Below are 16,126 nucleotides of genomic sequence, written 5' to 3' on the forward strand. Positions count from 1 at the left end.
CCACGGATCCGTCGAGATTCAAAAGCAGGTTCCCACCTGGGGTGCCAAAACTGTTACCGAAAAACGCGTTAAAATCGGAAACGACTCCTCAACACCAATTTAGTATTAAAGAGCAGGCATTCTATATTCACGGCGCCGGATGCACGGGGGATCGCTCCTCCTGGCGTGCGTACCTCACGCACCTTCCCTGTACAATTTGTAGATGAAAATTTTACATACTCATACATAGTCATTATTGTCTTGTCTAGCGATGGGTACAAACTTGCTCGTTCCGTATGTCAATCACTGCGCAGGCTCGGTTGTCCTCTTCCGTTGTTCTCTTCTGAGTAGGTGGTGTTACTTGGGTCGGTGGTGGTCTGTGAGTCGGTGGTCGCGATCTCCCCCTGCCGGAATTACCTTTTAGCTTCTCGGCTCTTACTCTTGGCAGTCTTGGCTAGTTTTCTCAGTCCGCTAAGCGAAACCGCGTTTTGTCATCCTTTTCTGACAGAAGCATGTTGTCTGTTGTTCTGCTGACATTAACGATCGCCTAGGCACTAAAATGCAGATCGACAGGTGCGCTGATTGGTACGCTCCATGTTCCCGTAATGGAACACCGTCTCTGGTTGGTTGATTTCATCGCTTTGGTTACACCTGTTCCTGTTGTTCAGTTTCTTCTTTTTTGGCTTTGTGTGATTCTCTCTGTGATTCTGTTTTTCTCTGCCTCGCTTTTCCCAGCTCCCCGTCCCTCACTTTTAATGCCCGTTATCCTTCACCAGCACACTCTCCCTTGGTTCCCATCCTCATTTCTGAATTCCTCCTGCTTTGCCACGTAGCCCGTGACTTTTTTCTTAATCTCTCTCTGTCTGCCTCAACGCTCCCCCCGTGCTTTTTAATTTGTCTTCTCTGCTCTGTACCCTGCTACTGTTCTTGCCTTTCTGAGTTCTTCTCTGTCCAGCTCCCTTTCCCTATTCATGAATTCCTGTTCTTCCTGCAGCCACCGCTGTTCCCTGTGACCTCCATCTCTCTCTGTCCAGCTCCCTGTCCCTAGGTTTTAATTCCTGCCTCTGCCCGCTGTAGCCTGTCTAGATGTTTCTCTCGGCCTCTCTCTCTGTCCGGCTCCCTCTCTCTGTGTTCTAATTCCACGTTCTCTGTCACGTGGACCCGTGCTATTTGTTTGTCCTCATCTCTCTCTGTCCAGCTCCTTGCTGCGATGTTTTATTTCCTCATTTCCTCCCTCTCTGTCTTTGTAGCCCATTGCTGTTGGTTGGTTTTTTTTTTTTTTTTTCCACTTGTTTCTTCATGTGTCTCTGTCTGCCTCCCAGTCCCTGATCTTTAATTCCTCCTTCCCTGTAGGCCGCTGTTCCTTTTTTCCATTCTACATTGTGTTCTCTTTGGTCTCGTGTTCTTATTCATTGATTCCCTCCTCGCTGCCCTGTGGCTTGTCCCCATTTTATTGTTGCTTCTCTCTCCCTCTCTCTGGCTTCTTGCCCCTGTTTTTAAAATTCCTCCCTCTCTTCTCTCTTCCCTGTAGGCCGTGTGATCTTTAGCCTTTCTCCATGTCTTTCTGCCCATCTCTCTGTGTCTATTCATTAATTCTTCCCTCTCTGCCCTGTAGCCTGTAGCTTCTGTCCTTTCTCCATCTTGCTGTCCCTGGCTCCCCCGTGACCCTATGCTAGAATTGTTTCTCTCTTCTCTCCGTACGCATTGCGATTCCTTTTGCTCTCTGTCTCCCTTTGGTTTTTTTCTTTTTTTTTTTTCTGGCTCCCTGTCCCTAATTCTTAATTCTCTGCCTTCTCGTGCCCCATGGTTTGTTCTGTGGGGTTCTCTCGCGGTTCCCTCGCAGTTCCCTCCAGTCCATACTGGGCTATATTGGTCTAGTCCATACTGGGCTATATTGGTCTGTCCAGGCTTCCTCCCACTTCTTTCCCAGTGCCTCACAGTAGGTCCCGGTTCCGTCCATGGGATGAACTGTGAGGGAACTGTGAGGGAACTGTGAGGGAACTGTGAGGGAACTGTGAGTAGGGGGGCGGCCCCCCGGGCCCCAGCCCCCCCCCCCCCCCCGCCTGGGGCCAGGGCGCCGCGGCCGCCGGCCCCTTCCTCCTCTGCCCGCTCTTGTCGCAGACGGCTCGGTATGTGTCACGAGCGGCAGCCCCGTTCAGCAGCTCTCGGAGGGCGCGCGGCTGTGCCCGGCCGTGACCGGGGCCCGCAGGGGTTTCCCGCTCGCCCCGAGAAGGCGCTGGCCCCGAGCCGGCGCGTCCCGCCCCGCCCGGCCCTCGGCGCCCTCGCGAGCTGAGCGCGGCCCGGCCAGCAGGGGGCGCTGGCGCTCACCGGCTGGGCGCGGTGGCGGGGCCGGTGGGGGCCGTTCCTTCCGGCCGCCCTTTAAGGGCCGCCCCGCGGGGCTCGGGCTTCCGGTGGCGCGTGCGCGGCGCGTCGGAGCGGGGGCGGGAGCGGTGCGTGTGGAGGCCGAAGGGCCGGTGCGTGTGGCGGCCGGGTCGCGAGGCGTCCCTGTGCGGTGCCGGGGCCCCTCTGCGGCCCGGCGTGGGAAGCCCGCGGCCGGCGGAGCCTGCTGGGAGCTGGGCGGGGAGCGCCGCGGCGGTCCGGCCGCCGGCAGCCATCCCCTGCGGTGGCCGGCAGCCCCTCGGGACGCCTGGAGGCCTGGCGGTGCCCGAGCCTCGCCTGCGGCAGCCGCCTGAGAGAGCAGCGCGGCCGTGTCCGGGGGCCGGAGAGCGCTGGTGGGTTAGTTTGGGCAGCGGGGGGCGGGTGTGTGTCTCCGGGCGGGGCCGGGGGGCTCCGTGCCCCGCAGAGGAGCCCCGGTCGGGCATCGTTCGCTTCCGAACAATGCAGGTCTGTCCCTGGTTATTTTCTGTGTACAGTGTTTCGGGCCACCTGAAAGCCTTTGGCCGGGTAGGTTTGGTGCGGGGCGATGGCAGGTGTGGACCCTGAAAGATCTCGGGTGGGGGGCGTGGGAGGTATTTCTTGCCTTAAAACTCTGAGCCCACCTCGCGTGTCATGTCGTGTTATCATGTCGTGAGTCTCGTGACTGTGGCAAATGGCTGAGTCGGGCGTTTTCTGATAACTAACTTCTGAACGTGTGCGTGTGTAGGCACGGGGAGATTTGTGCAGGGTGACGGAGCCCCTTGTGCTTCTGTGCTAATGTCTACCTGTTCTAGACCTCCAGTGTTGGAAAGCCTTTGTTTAGTGCCTAGTTGTGGCTGCGTAACTGCTGTTGCGCCTGCAGCTGTGCTCGCAGGGATGCTGGGTGGCTCCGCATCAAACCGGCCGCCGGGCGGCCGGGTTGTGCCGCAGAGCATGCCGGGAGCTGTAGTCCTTGCGGCTGCCGGGCGGCCGGGTTGTGCCGCAGAGCATGCCGGGAGCTGTATTCCTGGCGCAGTGGCTGCCGGCCCTGTCACCGTGGTTCGCCGGGCATGGCGGGAGGCGCGGTCTTCCGGCGCTCGGGTGCCGGGCGGCCGTGGCGCGTACGGTACGCGAGGTGTATTTTTGGGGTTGGCTTCGTGTTGATTACTGGGGGCTTGCGGGTGCGGCCGCTTCCCGAGAAGCGGTGAGTTCCCCGGGAGCTGACAGAAGGGAAGAGGGAAAGGAGGAGGACGATGACCTTTTCCCCGTGCCCAGGGCGCAGATGATGGCCGCCTCCCCGGCCCACCGGAGGTCCCGCTCAGCCTCCCCTGGCCCCCCTTGCCCCGTGCGCCTGCCCCCAGCTCCGGCACCTCCCCATAAGCGTGCTGCATAGCCTTAGGCCGCCCCCAGGCCCTGTCGTGAAGGCAGCAAGCCGTCCCTCAAGCGCACTGGATTCCCCCTTGGCGCAGGGGCCCTTAGCAGTAGCGTGGGGAGGGAGCGGTGTGTCCAGAAGCCCCTGCGGAAAGAGAGGCTTTGGCCAGGGTCGATCGACGGTAATGACGGTCGCTGTTTCTTCTTTCCCTCTCCCAGAGACCGTGCTGAGGACGTGGTTGTCTGTCCTTCCCCCGGGGATGCCGTTGCCTGCGGCCGTCTCAGGCTCGCGTGGCTTCTCTCTGCCCGTCCTCGCCGTCCTCGCAGCGCAGGGCCGAAAAGGGATAGACAAAGCCCTTCCCGGCTGCGGACAGGAGCTGCCTCGGCTGAAGCTGGAGACGCCAACGAAAGGTAAAGAAGAAGAAACTGAAGGTGCTCTGGCTGCCAGCTGCCTTCCTGCCGCAGGCAAGAGAGAGCCTGTCCATGCAGGTGGGGGAGGAAGGATCCCCCTTCATAGCCCGCAGCGGGCCAGGCCACCAACGTGCACCGTAGGGTCTGTACGCGTAACCCGGAGTTGGGTACGGGCGTGTAGTGCACGAGCAAGCTAGGCTACGTGCTTAGGAAGCCTCATCTGGTAAGAGCTGTAAGACACCCACGTATTCTCTTCAGGTGGAGGACGGCCTAGAGTCTGGAGCTGCAGAAGAGGCAGGGAGGAGAGGAGGGGAAAGAAGCATCTGAACGGCTAAATTGTGCCAGCAGCGCTGAGAGCGAGAGTCGCGGTGAGTCCTGGGCCACTGGGGCCCCGTTGCCTCTCTTGTACGTCCTGGGCCCTCCCTGTCTCTCCCCCGGCCCCCTCTCTTTCCTTACCTGCTGCAAAATTATTTTTTTTTGCGCCCCCCCCGCACCTTCTTTCTCCATCTCGCTCTGAGTGGCTCCCTGCCTCCCCGTCTTTTCAGTCCTCCCTCTCTCTGTCCTGTAGCCTGTGGCTCCTTTTTCTTTCTCCGCCTCTCTCTGCCTGGCTCTGGCTCCGTTTTTTTTTTTTTTTTAATTCCTCCTGCTCTGTCCTGTAGCCTGTCGGTGTTTTGTTGTTCTCTGGCTCTCTTGATCTGACTCCCTGTGTTACCGAAAAACGCGTTAAAATCGGAAACGACTCCTCAACACCAATTTAGTATTAAAGAGCAGGCATTCTTTATTCGCGGCGCCGGATGCACGGGGGATCGCTCCTCCTGGCGTGCGTACCTCACGCACCTTTCCCGTACAATTTATAGATGAAAATTTCACATACTCATACATAGTCATTATTGTCTTGTCTAGTGATGGGTACAAACTTGCTCGTTCCCTATGTCAGTCACTGCGCAGGCTCGGTTGTCCTCCCAGTACAGTGCGGGGAACGGGGACGTACAGTGCGGGGAACGGGGACGTACAGTGCGGGGAACGGGGACGTACCAGGATCTACTGGGTTGTACCGGGAGGGAACTGGGACGTACTGGGAGGCTCTACAATGTCCTGGGATGTCCTGGGATGTAGTGTGGAGGAACTAGGATGTACAGGCTTGTACTGGGTTGTACCGGGTGGAACTGGCAGGAATTTGGGATGTACCAGGATGTACTGGGATGTACTGGGAGGTAACTGTTATGCACTGGGAAGGAAATGGTAGGGAACTGGGATGTACTGGTATGTACTGGGAGGGAAGTGTTATGTACTGAGGGTAACTGGGACGTACTGGGATGTGCTGGGAGGGAACTGTGAAGTACTGGGATGTACTTAGAGGGAACTGGGATGTACTGGGAGGGAACTGGGATGTACTGGGAGGGAACTGGGATGTACTGGGAGGAAAGTGTTGGGAATTGGGATTTACTGGGAGGGAACTGGGATGGACTGGGAGGGAACTGGGATGTAGTGGGACATACTGGGAGGGAACTGGGATGTAGTGGGACATACTGGGAGGGAACTGGGATGTACTGGGGTGTACTGGGAGGGGACTGTTATGTACCAAGGGGGAACTGGGATGTACTGGGAGTGAACTGCGAAGTACTGGGATGTACTTAGAGGGAAGTGGGAGGGAACTTGGATGTAGTGGGAGAGAACTGGGATTTACTTGGAGGAAAGTGGCATGTACTGGGATGTACTGGAATGGAACTGGGAGTGAACTGTGTGTGAACTGTGAGGGAACTGGGATGTACTGTGAGGGAACTGGGATGTACTGGGACGTACTGGGACAGACTGGGAGGGATCTGGGATGTACTGGTCTGCACTGGTAGGGAACTGGGATGTACTGGGAGGACACTGGAATGTCCCAGTTGACACCCACTTCCCTCCCAGTGCCTCCCAGTATATCCCAGTTTCCTCCCAGTACATCCCAGTAAATCCCAGTTTGCTCCCAGTACATCCCAGTACATCGCAGTACATTCCAGTTCCGTGCCTGTACATCCCAATACATCCCCGTTCCATGCCAGTACATCCCAGTTCCCTACCAGTTCATCCCCGTACATCCCAATTCCCTCCCGGTTCACTACCACTTCTTTCCCAGTGCCTCCCAATACATCCCAGTTCCGTCCCATTATATCCCAGTATATCCCAGGTCCCTCCCAGTATATCCCAGGTCCCTCCCAGTACTGGGAGGGAACTGGGATGTACTGGGAGGCACTACAATGTGCGGGGATGCCCTGGGATGTACTGTGGAGGAACTAGGATGTACAGGCTTGTACTGGGTTGTACCGGGTGGAACTGGCAGGGATTTGGGATGTACCAGGATGTACTGGGATGTACTGGGAGGTAACTGTTATGTACTGGGAAGGAACAGGGAGGGAACTGGGATGTACTGGTAGGGAACTGGGATGTACTGGGAGGGAACTGGGACGTACTGTGAGGACACTGGGATGTACTGTTGTGTACTGGGAGGGAAGTGTTATGTACTGAGGGGAACTGGGACGTACTGGGATGTACTGGGATGGAACTGTGAAGTACTGGGATGTACTGGGAGTGAACTGGGAGGGAACTGGTATGTAGTAGTATGTACTGGGTGGGAACTGGGATGTACCAGGATGTACTGGGAGGGAACTGGGATGTACTGGGAGGGAACTGGGATGTACTGGGAGGGAACTGGGATGTACTGGGAGATAACTGGGATGTAGTGGGAGGGAACTGGGAGGGAACTGGGATGTACTGGGACATACTGGCAGGGAACTGGGATGTACTGGGAGGGAACTTGGATGTATTGGGAGGGAAGTGTTATGTACCAAGGGGGAACTGGGACGTACTGGGATGTAGTGGGAGTGAACTGTGAAGTACTGGGATGTACTTAGAGGGAACTGGGATGTACTGGGAGGGAACTTTGAAGTACTGGGATGTACTTAGAGGAAACTGGGAGGCAACTGGGATGTAGTGGGACGTACTGGAATGGAACTGGGAGTGAACTGTGTGTGAACTGGGAGGGAACTGGGATGTACTGTGAGGGTACTGGGAGGGACTGGGAGGGATCTGGGATGTACTGGGCTGCACTGGTAGGGAACTGGGATGTACTGGGAGGACACTGGAATGTCCCAGTTGACACCCACTTCCCTCCCAGTTTCCTCCCAGTAAATCCCAGTTTCCTCCCAGTAAATCCCAGTTTCCTCCCAGTAAATCCCAGTTTCCTCCCAGTAAATCCCAGTTTCCTCCCAGTAAATCCCAGTTTCCTCCCAGTAAATCCCAGTTTCCTCCCAGTAAATCCCAGTTTCCTCCCAGTATATCCCAGTTTCCTCCCAGTACATCCCAGTAAATCCCAGTTCGCTCCCAGTACATCCCAATACATCGCCGTACATTCCAGTTCCGTTCCTGTACATCCCAATACATCCCCGTTCCATGCCAGTACATCCCAGTTCCCTACTAGTTCATCCCCGTACATCCCAATTCCCTCCCGGTTCACTACCACTTCTTTCCCAGTGCCTCCCAATACATCCCAGTTCCGTCCCATTACATCCCAGCACATCCCAGTTCCCTCCCAGTACATCCCAGGTCCCTCCCAGTACGTCCCAGTTCCCTCCCAGTACTGGGAGGGACCTGGGATGTACTGGGAGGCACTACAATGTGCGGGGATGCCCTGGGATGTACTGTGGAGGAACTAGGATGTACAGGCTTGTACTGGGTTGTACCGGGTGGAACTAGCAGGGATTTGAAATGTCCTAGGATCTACTGGGATGTACTGGGATGTACTGGGAGGTAACTGTTGTGTACTGGGAGTGAACTGGGAGGGAACTGGGATGTACTTGGAGGGAAATGGGAGAGAACTGAGATGTACTGGAGGGAACTGGAATGGAATAAGAGGGAACTAGGACGCACTTGTCGGAAACAGGGACGGAACTGGGATGTACTGGGACGTACTGGGAGGGAACTGGGACGTACTGGGAGGGAACTGTTGTGTACTGGGAGTGAACTGGGAGGGAACTGGTATGTAGTAGGATGTACTGGGAGGGAACTGGGATGTATTGGGACGGACTGGGAGGGAACTGGGACGGACTGGGATGCACTGGTAGGGAACTGGGATGTACTGGGAGGAAACTGGAATGTCCCAGTTGACACCCACTTTCCTCCCAGTTTCCTCCCAGTATATCCCAGTTTCCTCCCAGTTTCCTCCCAGTATATCCCAGTTTGCTCCCAGTACATCGCAGTACATTCCAGTTCCGTTCCTGTACATCCCAATACATCCCCGTTCCATGCCAGTACATCCCAGTTACCTACCAGTTCATCCCCGTACATCCCAATTCCCTCCCGGTTCGCTACCACTTCTTTCCCATTGCCTCCAAATACATCCCAGTTCCGTCCCATTACATCCCAGTACATCCCAGGTCCCTCCCAGTACTGGGAGGGAGCTGGGATGTACTGGGAGGCACTACAATGTGCGGGGATGCCCTGGGATGTACTGTGGAGGAACTAGGATGTACAGGCTTGTACTGGGTTGTACCGGGTGGAACTAGCAGGGATTTGGGATGTACCAGGATCTACTGGGATGTACTGGGATGTACTGGGAGGTAACTGTTATGTACTGGGAGTGAACTGGGAGGGAACTGGGACGTACTGGTAGGGAACTGGGACGTACTGGTAGGGAACTGGGACGTACTGGTAGGGAACTGGGATGTACTGGGAGGGAACTGGGACGTACTGTGAGGACACTGGGATGTACTGTTATGTACTGGGAGGGAAGTGTTATGTACAGAGGGGAAGTGGTGCGTACTGGGATGTACTGGGAGGAACTGTGAAGTACTGGGATGTACTGGGAGTGAACTGGGAGGGAACTGGTATGTAGTAGGATGTACTGGGTGGGAACTGGGATGTACCAGGATGTACTGGGAGGGAACTGGTATGTACTGGGAGGGAACTGGTATGTACTGGGAGGGAACTGGGATGTAGTGGGAGGGAACTGGGAGGGAACTGGTATGTACTGGGAGGGAACTGGGATGTAGTGGGAGGGAACTGGGAGGGAACTGGGATGTACTGGGACATACTGGCAGGGAACTGGGATGTACTGGGAGGGGATTGGGATGTACTGGGAGGGAACTTGGATGTATTGGGAGGGAAGTGTTATGTACCAAGGGGGAACTGGGACGTACTGGGATGTAGTGGGAGTGAACTGTGAAGTACTGGGATGTACTTAGAGGGAACTGGGAGGCAACTGGCATGTACTGGGATGTACTGGAATGGAACTGGGAGTGAACTGTGTGTGAACTGGGAGGGAACTTGGATGTAGTGGGAGGGAACTGGGATGTACTGGGAGGGACTGGGAGGGATCTGGGATGTACTGGGCTGCACTGGTAGGGAACTGGGATGTACTGGGAGGAAACTGGAATGTCCCAGTTGACACCCACTTCCCTCCCAGTTTCCTCCCAGTATATCCCAGTTTCCTCCCAGTACATCCCAGTAAATCCAGCTCGCTGCCAGTACATGCCAATACATCGCCGTACATTCCAGTTCCGTTCCTGTACATCCCAATACATCCCCGTTCCATGCCAGTACATCCCAGTTCCCTACCAGTTCATCCCCGTACATCCCAATTCCCTCCCGGTTCACTACCACTTCTTTCCCAATGCCTCCCAATACATCCCAGTTCCGTCCCATTACATCCCAGTACATCTCAGGTCCCTCCCAGTACTGGGAGGGAACTGGGATGTACTGGGAGGCACTACAATGTGCGGGGATGTCCTGGGATGTACCGTGGAGGAACTAGGATGTACAGGCTTGTACTGGGTTGTACCGGGTGGAGCTGGCAGGGATTTTTGATGTACCAGGATCTACTGGGATGTACTGGGATGTACTGGGAGGTAACTGTTATGTACTGGGAAGGAACTGGTAGGGAACTGGGATGTACTGGGAGGGAACTGGGACGTACTGTGAGGACACTGGGATGCACTGTTATGTACTGGGAGGGAAGTGTTATGTACTGAGGGGAACTGGGACGTACTGGGATGTACTGGGAGGGAACTGTGAAGTACTGGGATGTACTGGGAGTGAACTGGGAGGGAACTGGTATGTAGTAGGATGTACTGGGTGGGAACTGGGATGTACCAGGATGTACTGGGATGTACTAGGAGGGAACTGGTATGTACTGGGAGGGAACTGGGATGTACTGGGATGTAGTGGGAGGGAACTGGGAGGGAACTGGTATGTACTGGGATGTACTGGAATGGAACTGGGAGTGAACTGTGTGTGAACTGTGAGGGAACTGGGATATACTGTGAGGGAACTGGGATGTACTGGGAGGGACTGGGAGGGATCTGGGATGTACTGGGCTGCACTGGTAGGGAACTGGGATGTACTGGGAGGAAACTGGAATGTCCCAGTTGACACCCACTTCCCTCCCAGTTTCCTCCCAGTTTCCTCCCAGTATATCCCAGTTTCCTCCCAGTATATCCCAGTTTCCTCCCAGTACATCCCAGTAAATCCAGCTCGCTGCCAGTACATGCCAATACATCGCCGTACATTCCAGTTCCGTTCCTGTACATCCCAATACATCCCCGTTCCATGCCAGTACATCCCAGTTCCCTACCAGTTCATCCCCGTACATCCCAATTCCCTCCCGGTTCACTACCACTTCTTTCCCAGTGCCTCCCAATACATCCCAGTTCCGTCCCATTACATCCCAGTACATCCCAGGTCCCTCCCAGTACATCCCAGTTCCCTCCCAGTACTGCGAGGGAGCTGGGATGTACTGGGAGGCACTACAATGTGCGGGGATGTCCTGGGATGTACCGTGGAGGAACTAGGATGTACAGGCTTGTACTGGGTTGTACCGGGTGGAGCTGGCAGGGATTTTTGATGTACCAGGATCTACTGGGATGTACTGGGATGTACTGGGAGGTAACTGTTGTGTACTGGGAGTGAACTGGGAGGGAACTGTGAAGTACTGGGATGTACTTAGATGGAAGTGGGAGGGAACTTGAATGTAGTGGGAGGGTACTGGGATTTACTTGGAGGAAAGTGGCATGTACTGGGCTGTACTGGAATGGAACTGGGAGTGAACTGTGTGTGAACTGTGAGGGAACTGGGATGTACTGGGACGTACTGGGATGTACTGGGAGGGATCTGGGATGTACTGGGAGGGATCTGGGATGTACTGGGAGGCACTACAATGTGCGGGGATGCCCTGGGATGTACTGTGGAGGAACTAGGATGTACAGGCTTGTACTGGGTTGTACCGGGTGGAACTGGCAGGGATTTGGGATGTACCAGGATCTACTGGGATCTACTGGGATGTACTGGGAGGTAACTGTTATGTACTGGGAAGGAACAGGGAGGGAACTGGGATGTACTGGGAGGGAACTGGGACGTACTGTGAGGACACTGGGATGTACTGGTATGTACTGGGAGGGAAGTGTTATGTACTGAGGGGAACTGGGACGTACTGGGATGTACTGGGAGGGAACTGTGAAGTACTGGGATGTACTGGGAGTGAACTGGGAGGGAACTGGTATGTAGTAGGATGTACTGGGTGGGAACTGGGATGTACCGGGAGGGAACTGGTATGTACTGGGAGGGAACTGGTATGTACTGGGAGGGAACTGGGAGGGAACTGGGATGTACTGGGAGGGAACTGGTATGTACTGGGAGGGAACTGGGATGTACTGGGACATACTGGCAGGGAACTGGGATGTACTGGGAGGGGATTGGGACGGACTGGGAGGGAACTGGGATGTACTGGGCTGCACTGGTAGGGAACTGAGATGTACTGGGAGGAAACTGGAATGTCCCAGTTGACACCCACTTCCCTCCCAATGCCTCCCAGTATATCCCAGTTTCCTCCCAGTAAATCCCAGTTTGCTCCCAGTACATCGCAGTACATTCCAGTTCCGTTCATGTACATCCCAATACATCCCCGTTCCATGCCAGTACATCCCAGTTTCCTACCAGTTCATCCCCGTACATCCCAATTCCCTCCCGGTTCACTACCACTTCTTTCCCAGTGTCTCCCAATACATCCCAGTTCCGTCCCATTACATCCCAGTACATCCCAGTTCCCTCCCAGTACGTCCCAGTTCCCTCCCAGTACATCCCAGGTCCCTCCCAGTACTGGGAGGGAACTGGGATGTACTGGGAGGCACTACAATGTGCGGGGATGCCCTGGGATGTACTGTGGAGGAACTAGGATGTACAGGCTTGTACTGGGTTGTACCGGGTGGAACTGGCAGGGATTTGGGATGTACCAGGATCTACTGGGATGTACTGGGAGGTAACTGTTATGTACTGGGAGTGAACAGGGAGGGAACTGGGACGTACTGGTAGGGAACTGGGATGTACTGTGAGGGAACTGGGACGTACTGTTATGTACTGGGAGGGAAGTGTTATGTACTGAGGGGAACTGGGACGTACTGGGATGTACTGGGATGGAACTGTGAAGTACTGGGATGTACTGGGAGTGAACTGGGAGGGAACTGGTATGTAGTAGGATGTACTGGGTGGGAACTGGGATGTACCAGGATGTACTGGGATGTACTGGGAGGGAACTGGTATGTACTGGGAGAGAACTGGGATGTAGTGGGAGGGAACTGGGATGTACTGGGAGGGAACTGGGATGTACTGGGAGGGAACTGGTATGTACTGGGAGGGAACTGGGATGTACTGGGACATACTGGCAGGGAACTGGGATGTACTGGGAGGGGATTGGGATGTATTGGGAGGGAAGTGTTATGTACCAAGTGGGAACTGGGACGTACTGGGATGTAGTGGGAGTGAACTGTGAAGTACTGGGATGTTCTGTGAGGGAACTGGGATGTACTGGGAGGGAACTTTAAAGTACTGGGATGTACTTAGAGGAAACTGGGAGGCAACTGGCATGTACTGGGATGTACTGGAATGGAACTGGGAGTGAACTGTGTGTGAACTGTGAGGGAACTGGGATGTACTGTGAGGGAACTGGGATGTACTGGGAGGGACTGGGAGGGACCTGGGATGTACTGGGCTGCACTGGTAGGGAACTGGGATGTACTGGGAGGAAACTGGAATGTCCCAGTTGACACCCACTTCCCTCCCAATGCCTCCCAGTATATCCCAGTTTCCTCCCAGTATATCCCAGTTTCCTCCCAGTATATCCCAGTTTCCTCCCAGTTCGCTCCCAGTACATCCCAATACATCGCCGTACATTCCAGTTCCGTTCCTGTCCATCCCAATACATCCCCGTTCCATGCCAGTACATCCCAGTTTCCTACCAGTTCATCCCCGTACATCCCAATTACCTCCCGGTTCACTACCACTTCTTTCCCAGTGCCTCCCAATACATCCCAGTTCCGTCCCATTACATCCCAGTACATCCCAGTTCCCTCCCAGTACATCCCAGTTCCCTCCCAGTACTGGGAGGGAGCTGGGATGTACTGGGAGGCACTACAATGTGCGGGGATGTCCTGGGATGTACCGTGGAGGAACTAGGATGTACAGGCTTGTACTGGGTTGTACCGGGTGGAACTGGCAGGGATTTGGGATGTACCAGGATCTACTGGGATGTACTGGGAGGTAACTGTTGTGTACTGGGAGTGAACTGGGAGGGACCTGGGATGTACTGGAAGGCACTACAATGTGCGGGGATGCACAGGGATGTACTGTGGAGGAACTAGGATGTACAGGCTTGTACTGGGTTGTACCGGGTGGAACTGGCAGGGATTTGAAATGTCCTAGTATCTACTAGGATGTACTGGGATGTACTGGGAGGTCACTGTTGTGTACTGGGAGTGAACTGGGAGGGAACTGTGAAGTACTGGGATGTACTTAGAGGGAACTGGGATGTACTGGGAGGGAACTGGGATGTACTGGGTGGAAAGTGTTGGGAATTGGGATTTACTGGGAGGGAACTGGGATGGACTGGGAGGGAACTGGGATGTAGTGGGACATACTGGGAGGGAACTGGGATGTACTGGGGTGTACTGGGAGGGAATTGTTATGTACCGAGGGGGAACTGGGATGTAGTGGGAGTGAACTGTGAAGTACTGGGATGTACTTAGAGGGAAGTGGGAGGGAACTTGAATGTAGTGGGAGGGTACTGGGGTTTACTTGGAGGAAAGTGGCATGTACTGGGATGTACTGGAATGGAACTGGGAGTGAACTGTGTGTGAACTGTGAGGGAACTGGGATGTACTGTGACGGAACTGGGATGTACTGGGATGTACTGGGACAGACTGGGAGGGATCTGGGATGTACTGGGAGGGATCTGGGATGTACTGGGAGGCACTACAATGTGCGGGGATGCCCTGGGATGTACTGTGGAGGAACTAGGATGTACAGGCTTGTACTGGGTTGTACTGGGTGGAACTGGCAGGGATTTGGGATGTACCAGGATGTACTGGGATGTACTGGGAGGTAACTGTTATGTACTGGGAAGGAACAGGGAGGGAACTGGGATGTACTGGGAGGGAACTGGGATGTACTGTGAGGGAACTGGGACGTACTGTGAGGACACTGGGATGTACTGGTATGTACTGGGAGGGAAGTGTTATGTACTGAGGGGAACTGGGACGTACTGGGATGTACTGGGAGTGAACTGGGAGGGAACTGGTATGTAGTAGGATGTACTGGGTGGGAACTGGGATGTACCAGGATGTACTGGAAGGGAACTGGGATGTACTGGGAGGGAACTGGGATTTACTGGGAGGGAACTGGGATGTACTGGGACATACTGGCAGGGAACTGGGATGTACTGGGAGGGGATTGGGACGGACTGGGAGGGAACTGGGATGTACTGGGCTGCACTGGTAGGGAACTGGGATGTACTGGGAGGAAACTGGAATGTCCCAGTTGACACCCACTTCCCTCCCAATGCCTCCCAGTATATCCCAGTTTCCTCCCAGTATATCCCAGTTTCCTCCCAGTACATCCCAGTAAATCCCAGCTCGCTGCCAGTACATGCCAATACATCGCTGTACATTCCAGTTCTGTTCCTGTACATCCCAATACATCCCCGTTCCATGCCAGTACATCCCAGTTCCCTACCAGTTCATCCCCGTACATCCCAATTCCCTCCCGGTTCACTACCACTTCTTTCCCAGTGCCTCCCAATACATCCCAGTTCCGTCCCATTACATCCCAGTACATCCCAGTTCCCTCCCAGTACGTCCCAGTTCCCTCCCAGTACATCCCAGGTCCCTCCCAGTACTGGGAGGGAACTGGGATGTACTGGGAGGCACTACAATGTGCGGGGATGCCCTGGGATGTACTGTGGAGGAACTAGGATGTACAGGCTTGTACTGGGTTGTACCGGGTAGAACTGGCAGGGATTTGGGATGTACCAGGATCTACTGGGATGTACTAGGAGGTAACTGTTGTGTACTGGGAAGGAACTGGGAGGGAACTGGGATGTACTGGGAGGGAACTGGGATGTACTGTGAGGACACTGGGATGTACTGGTATGTACTGGGAGGGAAGTGTTATGTACTGAGGGGAACTGGGACGTACTGGGACGTGCTGGGAGGGAACTATGAAGTATTGGGATGTACTTAGAGGGAACTGGGATGTACTGGGAGGGAACTGTGAAGTACTGGGATGTACTTAGAGGGAACTGGTATGTACTGGGAGGGAACTGGGATGGACTGGGTGGAAAGTGTTGGGAATTGGGATTTAGTGGGAGGGAACTGGGATGGACTGGGAGGGAACTGGGATGTACTGGGAGGGAACTGTTATGTACCGAGGGCGAACTGGGATGTAGTGGGAGTGAACTGTGAAGTACTGGGATGTACTTAGAGGGAAGTGGAGGGAACTTGGATGTAGTGGGAGGGAACTGGGATTTACTTGGAGGAAAGTGGCATGTACTGGGATGTACTGGAATGGAACTGGGAGTGAACTGTGTGTGAACTGTGAGGGAACTGGGATGTACTGTGAGGGAACTGGGATGTACTGGGACGTACTGGGACAGACTGGGAGGGATCTGGGCTGCACTGGTTGGGAACTGGGATGTACTGGGAGGCAC

At 55.0% G+C, this 16,126-nt stretch overlaps 1 long non-coding RNA gene across 1 annotated transcript in view; it reads left to right on the forward strand.

The window, feature by feature from the left end:
* LOC142051019 (uncharacterized) overlaps window positions 1–16,126 on the forward strand; it is a 107,378-nt gene that overhangs the window by 36,870 nt on the left and 54,382 nt on the right. Inside the window, exons 7-8 of the long non-coding RNA XR_012658254.1 lie at window positions 3,925–4,116; window positions 4,375–4,484. This is a non-coding gene — a long non-coding RNA (uncharacterized LOC142051019). The remainder of the gene's footprint in view (window positions 1–3,924; window positions 4,117–4,374; window positions 4,485–16,126) is intronic.

Source organism: Phalacrocorax aristotelis, unplaced genomic scaffold (genome assembly GCF_949628215.1).
Source record: "Phalacrocorax aristotelis unplaced genomic scaffold, bGulAri2.1 scaffold_77, whole genome shotgun sequence".
Lineage (NCBI taxonomy): Eukaryota > Metazoa > Chordata > Aves > Suliformes > Phalacrocoracidae > Phalacrocorax > Phalacrocorax aristotelis.